We start from the raw sequence: 19,407 nt of genomic DNA on the forward strand, positions 1-19,407 counted from the left end.
TGTTTCTAACTTCCTGTTTGTGCTGACAACACTGTCTCAGCTGGATTGAAATACTAAGAAGGATTGTCAGCCCTGCCAGTTGAACAACAAAACTTCACCTTGCTCCCTCCCCCTTTCTGTCCCACCCCACCTTCATACATTGATTTCTTTCCCAGAAAATAAATACTGATGCCTTGACCCCCAAGAGCCTGCCAACACAGTGTGTGCAGGGAAGATGCATTTTTTTGGAGATGTGTCTATGTCAGTAAGAACTGAGCTCTCTATAGCTGCCCTTCCAAGATTTTTACAAGCCTAGTGATAATGTCACAGAGATTAACAAAAGCTATTTATCATTATAGGAGCAATGTAGAAGAAAAATATTTCTGTGATATGAGGGGCAGTAAATGTAGGTAATGCCTGGGCATACCTTTTTAATGTGGAAAGCTGTTACCAATTTCATGGATCTCCATTTGAAATGTATTCTTCCAGATGTTTACAATACGTTTATTTTTCCAGGCTGATGATTTAACTTCTCAAGCCTCCCTTTTTATAAGCTCTCTTCTCACAATGTGCAATGCTCTGCAGGTATTGCCTATATTTGCAAAGTGGCTGCGTGGGATACGTTTAATGGAGAGCGGCTCATGTGACCTTCTACATGCAGAAACTGAAACCTGGCAACAAGTTTTTAAAGAGAGATGAACATATGTTGGTGCAAACTCACAACATTTTGAAAATGAAATTAAAAAGGTCCTTGGGCTGCTCATCTTGGCACAACAGCAGCAAAGGTTCTTATGGAAAATTGTATTGTGTGCTTAATTCCTTTTTTTTTCAATCAATACATTTTTATTTGCATTTTAAAAAAAGTGAAAACATACATGAGAACAAGAAAACATTAAACATTAACAGGTAGGTAACATAAGAAACAACAGGGTAGCGGAGCATTTATGGTGAGCTTGTAGAGTGCATATGAAAATTAGCAAGTACGGTACAAGAATTGTATACATGTATCATAGTAATGTCTAAGCAATATATCACACAGGTACATTTCTGACTGGAAGAGGAGAGGGGTAGCAACCACTGCCTCCAGGCTGGAACCCCGAAGGGGGTAATGACACCAGATCAGAGGCAGCGGGTGCCTCCCTCCCCTCTTTGAGGAACGATTTGAAGCCTCAGCTGTTAACACTTTGTTAATTCTTAATTACAAGTGGTAAGTAGGGCCTTGCCAACCAAGCTTTTTGGAATTTTTGGTAGGATAGATTTTTGAAGGAGAGGGCTTTTTCCTGGTTATAGTTGTCATGTGTGCTTAATTCCTTATGGTAAAAGGAACAAAGTAGATAAGCCTACCCATATGCCAGCCCCATGACTTCTATAGTTGTTTGAAATTTTGAAGTAGGCATGGCCAACTTAAGAAGAATGAGTAATGACAACCTCAGAAAAAAACTGTTTCCACTCATAAAATTCCTGTGGGATTTATACACAATCCGCACATCCAAGCAGTATATGTTTTTTTTTTTTTTTTTAATAAATTTTGTTATTGCAGTGATATGATGCCAGTGATATGATGCCAGTGCAACGTAAGCACATTATATAGCACCAATCTAATTGGGTAACCCCCCTCCCCCAGTTTAGCTTTAATGTTGGCCACTCTGTTGTGAAAGTGTATGAGGTAAAGGTTATGTTGGGGAATTACCTCCAGCACTTGCTTCAAAATCCTGAAAATGTTTGTCTTTGCAGGGATACAAGAAGGGAGCTTCTGCCTCATCATTTATATGGCATATGCACACCAGACCTCAAAAAAGATATATTAGGGAAGTTACCCCTTTGAAGTACTCTGTCTGTATGTGTTTCTGATGTGGAGCCTTGCTGCCTCCACAAGGTGGAGGCTATCTATCTGTAATTACCCTTATAGTCTTAAAGAAGCAGAAAAGTCTTCCAAGAAATGTGTGTGGTATAACCACTAGAGTTGAGCGAACACCTGGATGTCCGGGTCTGGCCGAACTTGAAAAAAAAGTCCGGGTTCGTGACCCAGACTTAAGCCGAACTTGGCCCCCGAACCCGAACCCCATTGAAGTCAATGGTGACTCAAACTTTGAGCACTAAAATGGCTCTAAAAAAACATGGAAAGGGCTAGAGTGCTGAAAATGGCAGCAAAAGCTTGTTAAGAGCATGGCAAGTGCTCTGCAAACAAATGTTGATAGGGAAAAAAAAATTAAAACAACATAAAAAACATAAAAATAAAAAAGAATCATCTTGATCTAGGTGGACGAGGCCCATATGGAGTAGGAGGTTGAGGTGGCGGTGGATGTGGCGGTGTAGGTGGAAGCGGCGGTGGAGGAGGACGAGGTAGCCAACACTGGTTTTTGTTTTTAATTGTATTTCTTTTTAAATTAGGGTACACCCCAAAAGAGTGAGAAAGAGCAAAAATAGAACAATGGCTGGGTAAGGCCAGTATACATGTCTATTCTGGACAAGTCCTGTGGGATCCATGCCTGGTTAATTTTAATGAATGTGAGCTTGTCCACATTGGCTCTGGATATGCGGCTGCACTTGTCTGTGATAACGCCCCCAGCCATGCTAAATACACGTTCAGGTAATACACTGGCTGCAGGGCAGGCCAGCACCTCCAAGGCGTAAAGGGCAAGCTCAGGCCATGTGCCCAATTTGGAGACCCAGAAGTTGAAGGGGGCAGACGTGTCATTCTGTACGTGTATAGTACGTAAGGAACTGTATATGATATATGGTAAGGAACGGTGATGCCAGAGGGGGGCTTTTTTCCCCCTTCTGGGTTGAGTCTGGCCTTGGAAAAGGTATGTGTCCCTGGTTGTGGGCTTGGTTCGCCCTCTCTCATGGGGTCTCTCTTCGGGAGAGCCCCACCTAGTACTTGGGGTAGTCTGTTTCAGCAGACCTCCTAAAGAACAGGGCTGCCTGGTTTCGGCCAGGTTAGCCAGTGTAAGTACCCCGGTCCCTGTCAGGAGCCTTGCGCCCTGGGGGATCAGGGTCAGGGACCATGTGTACACCCTGTGCACTTTTTGTGTTTCACTTTTTTGGTGTGCACTTTTTTATGCACCCACCGGGTGATAGTCTGAGTGTGTTCACACAACACGGGCTTAAAAAAAAAAACAAAAAAACAGCTGGTGGTCCTGGTTTTTGTGGCGTGCCAAAAAAGCTTTTCCACATTTCATACATGCCTTCTGAGGTGCTGGCGGTGCCCTGGCTGCGTTGTCGACCTTCTCCTCCTCTGCCTTCACCTTGTGCTTCCACTGTATCCCCGCTGTCAGGTGGGAATGCCACCAGCATCGCTTCTCGACCTTTTGGCTAAGATCAAGTGTAGTATTTGTTGTTATCAGTTAAATCAGTAAAACTGCCTGCTGTCGTTTACCCCTGGCTGTAGAGGATGAGGATGAGGAAGGGGAGTAGGAGGAGTTAGCAACAGGAGGCAAACTGAAGCGCCCCCCTGCAATCCTCAGTGGTGTAAGGAGATGCGCCAAACAAATTTAATGGGTGTATCTCACAGTAACATAATCAGCGAATGCTGCAAAATTATTAATTTTCCCCTAAATGGGTGTTTAAAGAATAGCAGAATAGAACAACAGTATGTAAAGGGTGTATCTCACACGTACACATACAGACTAGGCCACAATTTTATATTTTTCCCTAAATGGGTGTTTATTGAATAGCAGAATAGAACAACAGTATCCAAAGGGTGTATCTCACACGTACAAATACAGACTAAGCCGCAATTTAATATTTTTTCCCTTAATGGGTGTTTATTGAATAGCAGAATAGAACAACAGTATCCAAAGGGTGTATCTCAAACGTACAGATACAGACTAAGCCGCAATTTCATATCCTTCTTTCCCCTAAATGGGTGTTTATTGAATAGCAGAATAGAACAACAGTATCCAAAGGGTGTATTTCACACGTACAGCTACAGACTAGGCCGCAATTTTTTTTTTTCCCTAAATGGGTCTTTATTGAATAGCGGAATAGAACAACAGTATCCAAAGGGTGTATCTCACACGTACAGCTACAGACTAGGCCACAATTTCATATTCTTTCCCTAAATGGGCGTTTATTGAATAGCTGCATAGAAAAACAGTACACAAAGGGTGTATCTCACAGTAACATATGCAGACTAGGCCGCAATTAAATTTTTTTTCCCTAAATGGGTGTTTATTGAATAGCGGAATAGAACAACAGTATCTAAAGGGTGTATCTCACACGTACAGCTACAGACTGGGCCGCAATTTAATATTTTTTCCCTAAATGGGTGTTTATTGAATAGCGGTATAGAACAACAGTATATAAAGGGTGTATCTCACAGTACCATATGCAGACTAGGCCGCAATTTAATTTTTTCCCCCTAAATGGGTGTTTATTGAATAGCGGAATAGAACAACAGTATCCAAAGGGTGTATCTCACACGTACAGCTACAGACTAGGCCGCAATTTAATATTTTTTCCCTAAATGGGTGTTTATTAAATAGCGGCATAGAACAACAGAATACAAAGGGTGTATCTCACAGTAAGATAGGCAGACTAGGCCGCAATTTAATTTTTTTAAATGGGTGTTTATTGAATAGCGGAATAGAACAACAGTATCCAAAGGGTGTATCTCACAGTAACATATGAATGAAAAATTTTTATTTTTCCCTTTAATTGGTGATTTTTGAATAGCAGATTAGAACACAGCAGTGTCTAATTGCTGTATGTCACAGTAACATATGAATGAAAAACTGAAAAATAACGATTTTTCCTTTACATTGGGGATTTTTGAATAGCAGATTAGAACACAGCAGTGTCTAAACACTGTATGTCACAGTAAAGTATGAATAAAAACTGAAAAATAATTATTTTTCCCTTAAATTGGTGATTTTTGGAAGGGAAAAAAATACCAAATTTTGATAGTCACTAGAACCCAAATCAGTGGGAAACTTTCAAAAAGGGATACCAGTTCTAGTGACAATCAGAGATTCCCTCACTTTGAGTTATTTCGTCTCACTTCCAGTTTTGGCCATGGGACAGGAAGCAAAGGGAATATCTTCAGTAGGATTAAGAAGGCTAAAAAAACGAACAGAGGTTATAACCTCATTTACTCTATGCAAAGGGAAAACATGCTTCACATTTAGTTCTCTATGTAGTGGTTTGCAACAGTATGATTTTCAAGGACAATGTCAGCCACACTGTATTCTGGACTCACAGATTTTGGATGTGTAACTTACTTTTTTTGTAGTTATGGTGGCAGCACCTTATTTTTAAAAGGGTATTCTGCCTCGGTTGACCAGTGGAAGTCGCAGCCATAACAGATCTAAAGGCTATTACAAAGTCTTTTTTCACACTACCACACATTGAGGTTGATTTACTAAAAGTGCAAAATCTGATGCAGCTGTGCATGTTAGCCAATCAGTTTCTAACTTCAGCTTGTTCAATTAAGCTTTGACAAAAAAAAACTTGAAGCTGATCTATGTAGAGCTGCACCAGATTTTGTACTCTCTAGTTTTAGTAAATCAGCCCCATTGGCTTGAAAGTTTACTAAAATGTCAAACTAGGGTCCTTCAGACTTCATAACACAACATCACATTCAAAGTGTCTCCTCCTGTTCCTGTATCCTAAATATTCCCAACATTTTCAAAACATGGACTTCAGATATGTGATTTGTAGAAATTGGTTAGTATCTTGACAGTGCTTGAGCACTTGAATAGGCAGCAATGTTGTTTCTAGAAATAAAAAATTGAGTGTATTATTGGAGAGACAATAGCCTCAACATGGTTAGGCTGCAATGTGAGAGGGAGACATGAGGCAGATTTTATCTTGAAACAGGAAATTGAGTGTATTCTATCAGAGACAATAGCCACAAACATGTTATTGTGGCATGATTGTGCAACTTCTTATGGCAGTGGGCATCAGCTGCCTTCTGAAGCTACTCTGTAACCACCCTTAAGTCTGGATGTCTCAGCTCCACTTTGTCCAAGCTCTTTTTACTGCTACCTCTCCCAATTAATCTAGTGGAGATTCCCTTACCTAGTTTGCCCCACAGTGGCAGGCCCCCTACTATAATTTTAATGTTGTGTCTACTATGTTACTTTTTTGTTTTTATTTTCATATGTAGTTATGTTTTATTTATATTTTTTCTGCTTTTTTGTGGTGGCCGGGCTGCACACAGAAGAGGCACATCTGATTTCCTCTGCTTTCTCTGCACAATCTATTTCCTCCCAGGCACTCAGCAACCAGTTGTGTGTGTGTGTGTTTGTGTGTATGTGTGTATGTGTGTATATATACTGTATATATGTGTTTATCTCTGGTCAGGGCACTGATGAAAATTCAGGGTGAAAATATATAGGCTGCCCCCCACCGCAAAAATGGAGGAATTACAGGCAGCAGCAAATAGGGGGAGGGGTGCAAATCCTATAGCAGTAGCAAAAGTTAAGGTTAAAGGTTATAGCCAGCCCACCTTTCCCCAAATCAGGACCATCCAAACAGAAAATGACAGGCAAGTCTAAAGACTTCAAATCAGTGTCTAAAAAATAATAATAATAAAAAAACAGGCATTATTTGGCACTGCAAACCCTCATACCACCAAAATGATTTTGAAAAGCCTAAAGACTTCTTCTTGAATTTCCTCCTCTAACTCCTCCTCCCCTTCCTCCATCACCTCCTCCTTCCTTCTTCTTCTACAGGACCATTGAAAGAATAGTGTGCTGAATAATACACTATGAAGAACTATTGAAAACAACCCCCTTTTTCCAGTTCCAGGCCTGGGCAGTCCCACGGTAATATATTTATAGACACACTTTTTTTGGCTCTTTTTTCCACAGTGACCTTTTACTTCAAATCTGTGTCCAGAGAAAAGGCAAGCAGCAACAAACATTTACTGCTAAAGGCTGGCCGCGCTGTGCAGGATCATGTATATATACCTGATTCTGCACTTCCAGGTTTTGGGTCTGAGTGCGCCGGGAACTGCCCATTGTTCAGTGCAGTGACAGAATGCCAGTCTGCTTGTGTAAACAAGGCAGATTGTCATTTTGTCAGTACAGAAGGCATGGATCATGTGTTTCTGTAAAGCAGAAACACAGGTCCATGTCTTCCATTAGGAAAAAGCACCTCCCCCCACACTAGTAAAGCACTGGTCAGGCACACATTTAACCCTTTGATCGACCCTGATGTTAACCCCTTCCCTGCCAGTCTCATTAGTACAGTGATAAGGCATATTGTTAGCACTGATCACTCTAATAATGTCACTGGTCCCCAAAAAAGTGTCAAAAGTATCAGGTGTTCGATTTGTCCACCACAATATCACAGTCCAGCTATAGGTCACTGATCACTCCCATTACTAGAAAAAAAAAAAAAAAAAATATCCCATAGTTTGTAGACATTATAACTTTTTTGCTCAAACCAATCCATATAGGCTTATTGGGATTTTTTTTTTTTTTACCAAAAATATGTATTGGTCTAAGATTATGAAGAAATTCGATTTTTTTATTTTTATTTTTTTACTGGATGTGTTTTAGAGGAGAAAGAAACAACATTTTTTTTTTTTTTAATTGTCAGTCGCTCTTGTTTTTAACGGGAAAAAAATGCAGGGGTGATAAAATGCCACAAAAAGAAAGCTCTATGTGTGAGAAAAAAGGACATACATTTAATTTAGGTAAAGTGTTGCATAATCACGCATATGTCAGTTAAAGGAATGCAGCACCATATTGCAAAAAATGGTCTGGTCAGAAAGGGGGGTAAATCTTCTGGAGATCAAGTGGTTAAACATACAATCCTATGGTCAGAGATGGCCCACCCTTAAACTCAAAGCAGTGATCATTAACACCCACCCCACTATCTCCAGTACCAATTTTCCCATGTCAGGTTTTTGCTGGAGCAGAAGAAAATGCCCCCAAACATTACACATGCCAAGTGCCTGTATGCCAGCTTGACACTTCAACTGCATACAAACCAGCTAATGAAAACAGCCCTCCTTTATTAAACATTATAATTAGATGTACTTTGTTAGACTTTTCATTTTATATTTCATTGTTTTTTTTTTTTTTTCACCTAGAAAAATCATCCCTGTCCTGGTCAAGTGAACAGACGTAGGGATGGCAAGGCTCTGATTTAAACTCTAATGCCCCATACACACGTGCAGATTATCTGCAGACTTTTGTCTTCAGACTTACCAAAACCATATAATATGAGGTCAAACCTAAACACTTTCAATTTGTATGCAATCCGGCAGGCCCTTGCACTACATAGAAAAGGTAAGTCTGCAGACAAAAGTCTTCAGATAATCTGCACGTGTGTATGGGGCATTACAAGCAATCATACCATGAAATACTGAGTATCAATGTTGTTCCACTTTCTGGAGGAGGCCCAAAATAAGCTTGAGGTGCTGGCCTGCCCTGTTGCAAATGTCATGTCAGAGAAGTTCTTCAGCTCAGCAAGAGGAATTTATGACTGAGAAGCTGAATCATAAAAAACCTGAATCAGACCTGGATCACAGAGGATTACTAAACATCTGCTGCAGATTTTACTAATAAAGTCAAAACATTGATCTTATATACATCTAAGAAAATAGGATACAATCACGTCTCTGTATTTATCATGCTCTCAAAATATCCTTTCAACCACCTGAGAAATGTTCAGATCTTATAGACTATGTGTGGAACAAACATTCTGGAACTGAAAATACCCTCTTAATGCCAGGTGGTCTCTATGGAAATGACTGTGCTGCTAGGGCTCTCCTTTGTACAGATTTCAGCTCTTTGACTTTCACTATCGAGGTTTATTCGCATAGGCACATAAGGCACAGTGTGCATGTTATTTCTACACTCTACCAACACAACATAACTTAATTTCCCAAGTAAGTAAGTAAGTAAGTAAGTAAGTAATAATAATTATAATAATATCTTCTTGCAATTATGGCCCGAGACATATAAAACAATTTGATTTGATTTTAAATGCATTAAAAAGCAATTGGAATCAGTACAGCATCATGACCAGTAGTGTATTTGGGCCAATGAGTTTCTTTGTATTGACATTTGTGAATATTGACTTGTCAGAAATGCAAGCTTGATCTTTACCTTTGTTTACAAAAGATTTTATTAGAAAGTCAGTACAAAAAAACAATAACGCTTACACAGGTCAACAATGTAACATCACATATAAAAAAAATTATCTATATATTGCATAGAAAAATACTCTGAAAACATAGCAAGTATACACCGAGCATTGGTCATAGTATAGCAGAATATCAAATAGTCAAATACACATGAGGGGTCAGAACTGTCAAGTTAGACATATCATATAAATCAAGAGGTACCAACAGGCCCAACACAAGTGTCCCAAGTGTCCCATTTAGCATGGAATGTCATCATGGAGCCATGAAGGGAGTGAAAGATCTTTTCTGTTAGTTTAATGCATTCCATCCTGGAGAGTACCTGAGGCCATAATAGAGTATCTGATTTCCAATTACATGCGATCATCCATTGAATGGAACACATCAAAGTATGAATCAGATTGGATGTAGACTTCGGGACACCAGGGACTTTTACAAAAAGCAAGCATATCTTAGGAGAGAGAGAAACCGATGTCCCTGCCAATCTAGTCACCAGTCTTTGTGCATGATCCCATATGGGTCGCAAAAGGTTGCAGCTCCAAAAAATATGGAGTAAATTACCCTCCTTTGAACAGCCCCTGAAACAGAGGGGAGAGACTGAACCGTAGAAGGAGTGGACCAAGGAGGGAGTCAAATACCATCTTGTAACTACTTTAAGGGGTGTCTCCCTGCATGCACTAGAATGTGAACATTTACGCATGTTTGATATCATGTGGTGCCATTCTGGGATGGAGAAACTACAGTCAAGGTCTTGTTCCCATCTAGTCATATACTTATGTTTATCTGGGAGGGTACTAGTAACAATATGTGAGTATAGGTTAGATATAAGCCCTCGATCTCTAGATGAGGAGGAGCAAATGTTTTCAAAAATAGTAAATGGAGGGTTTAGTGTAAGGAGGTCCTGTGATTGAAAAAATGCCCTCACAATGGTATAGTGGTCCCTTTCAGAACTGGGGAGACCATGTATATCTACCAGTTGTTCAAATGTACAGAAGATATTGCTTATTGAGAGCTTTTTAAGGTTCACCAGGCCTCTGGCTATCCATGGGGATAAGTCCTCTCTGCTCAGAGGGAGCAAACAGGAGTCAATGTGTCCCAAAAAGGATGTTAACGGAGAGACTCGAGACAACAGACCCAGGGGGGTTTTCAGTTTTAGCCACAGCCGGTATAAATGAACAACTACTTTGTTCGCAATTGAGTTATAATTAATCGGCTGTGCACCACTCCAGAGAGCCGCCGAGAGATAACTCGGGGAAACTGTGGCCTGTTCAAACGAAAGCCAGGGAATACTCTCGGGGTCTGCATTCCATTGAGCCATTTGAATGAGTTTGGCTGAGAGATAATAGGACCATAAATCTGGGATGCCCAGGCCACCCTGGGATTGGGGGGCATAAAGTATATGACTGTTATATCTGGATCTCTTACCGTTCCTCTGGTCATGCTAGTAAAACAATCTGCAGATGCAATTCAACATTTGTTTTATGTGTACATAGCTACAGATGACAGTAACAATTCTGGTTTATTCATTTGCTTATTTAAAGGAAATACTACCTTTTCAATACAACATTTAAAATAACAAAAAAATGAACAAAAAATGAACAAAAAAAACAAAAAAACATTGCACTGATTCAATATCTTGAACGTGCTTCAGTGACAACTTACTTCAGCAGACATTTTACTTTTCCATTTCCTAATGGCTTTACTACTAGTGAATAGTACTATCCTTAAAGGAAAATGTTATTTTATAATGTAATATTACATTCAAACCATGTAGAGCCCAACGTTTACTGTTCTTTATGATAATGGTTCAAGTTCATTATTTTATTCCTATGTATAAAGAAGTTCAATAATAAAAAATATTAAATGATACATTTTTACAGTATACAAATTAGGATTTCTTGTCTCTATTACTTGACAACCACCAACAGTGAATGTTTCCTAAGACTTACAGATGGAAAAGCAAAGTGCTATTAATGAGTTACAGCTTAAAGTGAATCCAAGCCTAAAATGTAAAAGAAAAAAAGATGCTGATCCTGCCAGTATAAGCTCACTTTAAAACTTTGAGCCCTATGTGAGCCCTAAAAATGTAAATTTTGGTCTATCCACTCCTTTTTTCTGTGCCTTCAATTCCTGATAGGGAAAAACTAGACCACAATGCAGTGCAGTGCAGGGTGCCTGATGGTTCCACTAGAAGGTCTGGCCATTTTATGTGAGGGCTAGGGGTGCCTATTCCTCAACTATTTGAAGATACTCCCTGTGTACATAATATATTTGTAGAATTTTTTTTTTATTATTATTGTTATTATTTTTATTTCTTTTTTTTTTTTTTTTGCTTTAAAGAAGCGAGAGCTTTGAAAACCCAAAATATGATCACTGATTTTCTGTATTTTCTGAATAAAATGTATTCTAGGCTTCACATATCTTGCTTTTGTTACTTTTCTCCATAAACTTTTATACTTACAACTGTGATAGTAGGAAAATAGTAACTTATATTATTATTATTATTCAGGATTTACATAGCGCCAACAGTTTGCACAGCACTTTACAGAATGAAGGCAGACTTTACACTACCATACAATTCAATACAATTCAATACAAGCAGATTCAGAGGGCCCTATCTCTATATTATTATTATTATATTTATTATTAATCAGGATTTCCATACAGTAGCATCAAAGGTTTGCACATCGCTTTAGATCGTGAGGGCAGGCAGCACAGGTAAAATAGTTCAATACAATAGAAATCAGAGTGCCTGCTTGTTAGAGCTTACAATATATAAGGAAGGGTCAATTGGTACAAAGGGTATTGACTGTGAAAGATGAGCTGATGGGTAAAATACATGTTCGGTAGAGGCAGTGTCAGCTACTCTAAAGAGATGGGCTTTCAGGGATTGCTTAAAAGTGGACAGAGTTGGAGAAAGCCAGGCAGATTGGGTAGGGAGTTACAGAGGATGGAAGAGACTCTGGAGAAGTCCTGGAGGCAGGCATTGGAGGGTGTGACAAGGGAGGTAGGGAGCAGAAGGTCTTGGGAGGAATGAAGAGAATAATTTAATTAATATTTTGAGACGCCGTTAATGATGTAACACGGGGAAGTGTTGTGGATGGCTTTGTAAGTTATTGTTAGTATTTTGAATTTTTATCATTGGGTGAGCGGAAGCCAATGGAAGGTCCAGCAAAGAGGGTTGACATTGGACTACAATACAAGAAAATACTTTGCCTTAAAAGAAAAATTGTCTGTGCTATCCCAGCCAGTGCTTGCCCATAAAGGTGGTCTAGATTTACACTAAGATGTGTTGGGGGGGGGGGGTAGTACTTGTCAATCTAAGTGATTGTAAATTCTTGTGTTTTTTTTTTTTAAATAACAAACATGTTACACTTACCTCCTCTGTGCAGTTGATTTTGCACAGGGCGACCTGAAACCTCCTCTTCTTGGGTCCCTCTTTGCTGCTCCTGGCCCCTTCCTCCTGTTGAGTGCCCCCTCAGCAAGCAGCTTGCTATAGGGGCACCCGAGCCGAGCTGCAGCTCTGTGTGTCCATTCAGACATGGAGCTGCCGTTCGGCCCTGCCCCCTCTCTCTGCTGATTGGTCAACTGACTATTATTGACAGCAGCAGTAGGCAATGACTCGGATGGCCGAGGGACTCATGGACATCGCTGGATAGAGATGGGGCTCAGGTAAGTATTAGGGGGTGCTGAGGCAGCTGCTACACACAGAAGGCTTTTTTTAGAATGCATTTAAAATAAAAACCCTCTGACTTTACAACTCTTTTAATGAATCAAGAGTTCATAAAAACACATTGACTTTGGTGTGAGAAGTTTGCTCCACTAGCAGTCTACAAGAGGAGCAGGAGGGCAGAGTTGTAAAGATGTAAGAATATGTTATCCCAACCTTTCATATTCCTGATATGTGTACCAGGTATCATGTTCTCTTTGATACCTGGTGTTCCTGCCATTCTCCTGCTTCCTTATTTCACAAACTGACCATGCTAGGCATGAAAGCACATTGTGTGTAATCAGTGTGGTCAGTTTTCTGGCTGTGTTGGGAGCACAGTCTGCCTGTCCTCCAGTGATCAGACTGGTGCTGACACCCCAAAAGACAATAAGGTGTGACCACCTTTCTCCTGCGCTTGGTATCCCAGCCCCTCTACCACACTCCTCACGGGACTCACACCTGGCTTCTCAGATGGCTACGGTCTTGCTGCCCATAACGGACTGGGGTAGTCCACCGATACTAAAATCAAAGAAAACAAAGAAATGGCGCACCGACCTAGTGCATTATCCTCAATAACAGGCTTTATTTGTGTAACATTAAAAATGGCTACTCACAGACATAGATGAAAGTAAAACATATCGAGCTAAATTACTCAAATGTCCGAGTCAGTCCATATAATCGTCCATGACCGATGAGATGACGGCTGACGCGTTTCGAGGCCCAGCCTCTTCCTCAGAGCCAAGAGCTGGGCCTCGAAACGCGTCAGCCGTCATCTCATCGGTCATGGACGATTATATGGACTGACTCGGACATTTGAGCAATTTAGCTCGATATGTTTTACTTTCATCTATGTCTGTGAGTAGCCATTTTTAATGTTACACAAATAAAGCCTGTTATTGAGGATAATGCGCTAGGTCGGTGCGCCCTTTCTTTGTTTTCTTTGCTTTTGGTGCTGACACCCCCCAACCCTCCCTCCCCCCCTGCACAGCTATTCACATGGAAGATCCGTGTACTTCTCTTTCTCCACCTCCACCTCTCCAGGCCCTATATATATATATGTACATACACAAACATTTTGACATTGTATTTCTTTTTTAAACTGCATAGGCTGTTTTACAAGGTAAGGGTTCACATATACTTTAATGTGGTTGTACACCCTTACAAACCCTCCTATATAAGTTGTACTGGCTTATCTGCAGCCTCTCTTCTCCACAGCCATTCAAAGTCAAGAATGTATACAGCTTGTCTGAGCTTTCAGAAAGCAGGGGTCGGGAGTTACAGTCTGCAGAGCTTAGTGAGAGTTGATTGGAGGGAAGGAACCCACCCTCCACACAGCACACAGGAACAGATCTCAGGCTATCAATCACAGGCTGTGTGCTGGAGCCCCCCCCCTTCCCATCACGTTTTTTTTTTTTTCTCTTGGTGTCAGGAAAACATGTCATAAGTGATTTATGCTAAAGACAGAATAACGAGGCAGCAGACAAAAATAACATTTACTGTTCTTAACCACTTCCCGACCACCCACCGCCTTTTTACCGTGGCAGGGTGGCTCTCCTGCGCAAACTGACATAGACCTACATCGGTCGCGCGGGAAGCTAGGGGGTGAGCGCTTCCGCCGGCAGCGAGCTTCCGCCCCCACTCGGCAGCGGGGTAGCCGACGCAAGGGTCAGGCAGCTCTGATTGCCATCTGACACCCGTGATCGCTCCCCTGGAGTGATCATAGAGCCCATGTGATCCTTCTATATAGGATCAAATGTCTCTATGATCATTTCAGAAGCCACACCCCCCACAGTTAGAATCACTCCCCTAGGCTCACATTTAACCCCTTAATCACCCACAGGGTTAACCCCTTCCCTGCCAATGGCATTATTACAGTAGCAGTGCATATTTTTAGCACTGATTACTGTAGTAATGTCACTGGTACCCCCAAAAGTGTCAAAAATGTCAGTTAGAGGTTCGATCTGTCAGCTGTAATGTCGCAGTCCCACAGAAAATCGCAGATCGGCGCCATTTCTAGTAATAAAAAATAAAATAAATAATAAAAATGACATAAATCTTTCCCATAGTTAGTAGTTGCAATAACTTTTGTGCAAACCAATCAAAATATGCTTATTGTGATTCTTTTTACCAAAAATATATAGCAGAAAACAAATTGGCCTAAAATGTTAAAAAAAATGTAGATTTTTACATTTTTTTTGAGAATGTCATATAGCAGAATGTGAAAAATATTGTTTTTTTTTTGTTTTTTTTTCAAAATTGTCGCTTTTTTTTTTGTTTATAGGGCAAAAGATAAAAATTGCTCATGTGATCAAATACCACCAAAAGAAAGCTCTATTTGTGGGAAAAAAAGGACATCAATTTTATTTGGGTACAGTGTCATACGACTGCGCAATTGTCCGTTAAAGTAACACAGTGCCGAATGGCAAAATAGGGCCTGGTCAGGAAGGGGGCAAATCCTTCCGGTCTTAAAGTGGTTAATTGAAACAAGAACATACTATATGCTTTGTTTATATTTTATGTCTGAGGTTTACAACCACAATCAGCTCATAAATTTAGGTGAGACAAGGACAGAACAAAAACAGAAATCACAATAATATGAACAGGGAATAATATTACCTGAAATGAGAGGGAAATCTATCAAAAGGGATGATCTCACAGGCAAAGGCTACTTTAGGGAAGTTTTAGAACATCTTTAAGGTTTTTATGACTATCTGCTCCCCTTTTTTATAGATATCACTGCCGCTGTACAGTCAGTTGGACAGCAATAAAAATCTGAGGTACTAACCCAACCAACTTCTATACAAAACTAAACTAACAGAAATACAGTATTTACAGAGTTTAACTTTATTAAGGTCACTCCACACAAATTTTCAGTGTAAAAATTAATTAGTAAACTACGTGTGAGGCTGCAAATTCTCTGTATGCTAACAACGCCTAATATGACTGTACTCATTAAATGTGTTCAGAAAAATTGCAAATTTACAATGAATAAAGATTGACATGTCGTTTTTAAAAACAGGTTAATTGGTTAGTGTCTAATGAGGGAGCTCTTGTAAAAACTCATATGAAATTATTTGGTGGCATTTTTTCTAAAACAACTTGAAAAGAAGGAGAAAGAATATTTGTCAGGAATGCCAAAAAATGTTGCGCAGTGTTGAGTCCCAATTCCTTTTGTTCCTGGATACAGTGTTGCCAACCGTGCACACATTTATGAACAGGAACTTTTCCTGTCCATAGACCGAAAAAAAAAAAAATAGATTTTTTAGGTCTATTCTTTCCAGCCACCTGCAATGGCTGAGCCAAAGTGAAGGACTGAAGGTGTGTAAGGGTGCACTCTGACTAATAAAAGGGGGGAACCAGGCTGATGTAAGAGGGAACATTGGCTGATGTAAGGGGGAACTCTGGCTGATGTAAGGGGGAACTCTGGCTGATGTACGGGGGCTCTCTGGCTGATGAAAGGGAGAACTCTGGCTGATGTAAGGGGGGCACTCTTGGGGCACTGACTGATGAAAAAGGGCACTCTGGTTGATAAAAGGGGTCACTATGGGGGGCGCTAACTCTGGGGCTCCAATGTAAGGAAGCACTCTAGGGGCACACTGACTAATCTAAGGGGGCACTGACTGATGTATGAGAGCACTGTGGGGGCACTGACTGGTGTAAGGGGGCACTCTGGGGACTTTTATGTAAGGGAGAACTCTAATCTGAATGTGGTGCTCATCCTGACTGTAGCATTCCATATGTTGTTTTGTTTTTTACCTACTCCTGACCCCTACATTCTTTACAGTATACAAAAAAAAAAAAAAAGCCAGCGCTATAAATACTTTAAAAAACAAGAAACAAGCTGCTTGCAAATAAAAGGCTATATACCACAACTTTAATAGAAACCAGTGAAAATTAAATAAAATGCAGCACTCTGAAAAAGTCCAAATATATCAAAGGAATATAATTGTTCAGAAAGAGGCCAAAGTGATGCAAATTTCATAGTGCATAAATTAGGATAATGATGTTAATGCGTTCTAATCAGAAGAAGACACACTAACGCTTGAAGCGCATTGGTCAGAGCTTAGAGCATGATGTCACATTGCCACATTGGGGATCCAAGTGGCGGAGATCGATGTAAGTGCCAGTGGCTTTTTACTGGTTTTTACCTGTTTTTTATGCATATGTGTGATTGCTTCTTCTGCTTGTCTTAATTTTAGTTTTTATTATACCACACTATATGGTTTTCTTTGGATGTTCTAGGAGTTCCAGCCACTTAACGTGACGTTTGGAGCATGCAACCTACTGGAGGAATTGAAAGTGGTCCCAGTGACTGTTATTGTATACAAACAGTTTTGCTGCACTTTTAGGGCAGCCTGGAATTCCGGCGAGTGGCTAATTCATCTGATTAGAACACATGAAGATCATTATCCTTATTTATGCACTTTGGATTTTGCATCACTATTGACTCTTTCTGAATAATTTATTCAGATATATTTGTACTCTTTCAGAGCACTGCATTTTATTTATTTTGTACTCTTTACATTATGTTGTACAGAGACCTGACCAATGTGTTCATTGTCTCAACAGTTGCTGGTTTTAATTAAGTTTTTCTTAGGGAAGGTTTATTTGTGACTGTCAGTTTTGATGCAGTAATTAGTATTTTGTGGGTATAAGGACCAGGACCACCAATAAGGGGATACCACCTGTCCCCCTGTACAGGGCCCGGGCCACAGTTGGGCCCAGGCAGCAGGGGGAATCCAATGTGGGCAGGACAGGGAGGATTATCGGTACTGTGGCAATTACAGAAATGATGCCTTTGTGGCTCTCTGCCGCGGCTGAAAGCCAGGTTCTCCCCCTCTCCCTCCCCCCAGCTTTTAACTGCTGGAGAAAGAGACACACAAGGCATCTTTTCTGTATTTGCCCCCCCCACCCACATAGTATTGACCCCCCTCCCCGTCATGCCCACATTTGATTCCATCTGCAGGCTACTGTGTGCCCCCCACAGCGCTGCCAGCTTAACTTTCCTGTCGTCTGCTGCAGGCATACAGGGGAATGTTAAGGCTGGAGAGTCGGGGAAGGGGCCGGTAAGTGTAAAAATAATTTTAAATCATGTAAAAAAATTATTTAAAAAACTGTAAAAAAAAAGAATTTTAAAGCATTGTAGAAATTAATTTAAAAAGAATTGAAAAAAATAATGTAAAAAAACTAAGATCTCATTCACACAGGTTCTCTAGCCCATACATTGTAAGTAAGCAATTTGTGCAGCTGGTGCCACCTGTCACTATGACAATGCAGCGGCTGTATGAACACAGCTGCAGGTCCCAACTTTGATAAGTGTGCAGGTGTGGGTGACTGGTCTGTGTTTGGGGCTGTATACCTGTACCCACATGCCCGTCAAATTAGGACCTGCAGCTGCATCCCCATAGTGTAAGATAGGTTGCCTGCACACAGCAATAGCTGCATTAAAAATAAAAACACTAATTCACACTGTACAGGCCAGTGCACCAATGTAAATGAGCCCCAAACCTCATTGGCATACAGTACATTATTAATTAACTCAATACAGATTTACCTTTTACCTTTAGCAAGACTTTTTGTAAGTTATGTTATGTATGTGCCCACTAATAATGATTTTTAATGTATTTTTAGTGACAATATTGTTTTGATATTATTTTGTTGGAGGGGTCGGTCTTTCAGGCAGGCTGTATGGGGCTCCATGATTTCTAACAGCAGCCCTGACAAGGACTGTGGTATCTGTGTGTAGTGTATACAGAAAGCACAAATTCTATTAAGTCCTCCTTTTAGAGCCTCCTACTGGCCATGCCCATTGTTTGCTGTAGGCTGCAGTACTTCTTTCTCTGTTTTTTCCCAGTGTGCCCCATGTCATAATCTCTAGTCTTTTGTCGTGCTATTTTAACTTTTTATTGCAAAACCAGACCTGTGTAAAAATGACCTGTTATGATTATTGTTAATATAGTTAATGTTTACAGATTGTTTGTTCTGTTTAAAGACTAAGTTTGTCTTTAGGAACATCTGCATTTAGGGTTCTCTCCCCCACAGCTGCTGTTACATTAAAAATTGGTGTGGCTGTGCGGGGTTTAGCCTGCATAGCCAAGTCATTAATTCACAGAGATCTGTGAATGAAAAAAATACAAGTCCTGTTTGCTACCTTTGCAGATAGCTTGTAATTCTTATTGGACTACGAATGTGCTCATCAGCTCATTGACATTTCCTCCAACTTTCTACCTAAAAGCCAAACAGAGGTATGGGTAGAAATCTGGAGGAAGTGTCTGCAGGTCAGAGCCTGACATTGCACCTGCGATCCAATGATCTAATGATTGCAGGTGCCATGCTTTACAGTCTCCTTTGGGGAAAAAATAATAAACGCACATTGTTTTCCTGCAAAAATATGTGCATTTATTGTTTTTTACTAAAGGTGAATTTAGCCCTTAAATATTGATTTTCTTAGCCTATAATAAAAGTTTATTTTACGTTTCAGGTTGCTAGTAAAAATGCGCTCAGTCAGTAAATTTTCCATGTTTTTGTCAGTAAGATTTGGAAACACTTCCTAGATAGTGCCTGAAATTTGACATGGGGTTTGATTTACTAAAGGCAAATAGACTGTTCCCTTTGCAAG

The sequence above is a fragment of the Pelophylax lessonae genome (assembly GCF_965119305.1).
Source record: "Pelophylax lessonae genome assembly, chromosome: 3".
In the NCBI taxonomy this organism is placed as follows: domain Eukaryota; kingdom Metazoa; phylum Chordata; class Amphibia; order Anura; family Ranidae; genus Pelophylax; species Pelophylax lessonae.